Source organism: Bison bison, unplaced genomic scaffold, assembly GCF_000754665.1.
Source record: "Bison bison bison isolate TAMUID 2011002044 unplaced genomic scaffold, Bison_UMD1.0 scf7180017864512, whole genome shotgun sequence".
In the NCBI taxonomy this organism is placed as follows: Eukaryota; Metazoa; Chordata; class Mammalia; order Artiodactyla; family Bovidae; genus Bison; species Bison bison.
The window spans coordinates 1,159,164-1,159,444 of record NW_011495066.1 but is presented as its reverse complement, the minus strand read 5'-3'; the positions used below and the strand labels follow the sequence as shown (position 1 = coordinate 1,159,444).

The 281-nt window shown below is 56.9% G+C and overlaps 1 protein-coding gene across 14 annotated transcripts in view; it reads left to right on the top strand.

Annotated features, from left to right (window-relative positions):
• The window catches only part of PNPLA4 (patatin-like phospholipase domain containing 4), a 127,464-nt gene that overhangs the window by 10,928 nt on the left and 116,255 nt on the right, over nucleotides 1–281 (top strand). The window lies entirely within an intron of this gene.

Genomic DNA, 281 nt, shown 5'->3' with positions numbered 1-281 from the left:
GGCCAGTCATCAAAGGGGAAGCGTGCGGTGGACAGTCAGGCTGCTCAAGATGGCAGTTCTCTTGCTCTCTGTACATCCCCTGTCCGGACCTGTCCTGGCTACCCAGGCACACAGTCTCGTCTCCTCGCTTGTCTCTGCCCCGCGATCCTCCTCATCTTTAGGCCAGAGGGGCTCCACCTGCCAGTTTCATGAAGCGGAATGGCTGTCCTCCACGATGGTCGTTAACCTGCAAACTTATGAGCTGGTCCCTGCTGTAAACAAGGAGCCTACCTAACCCCAAT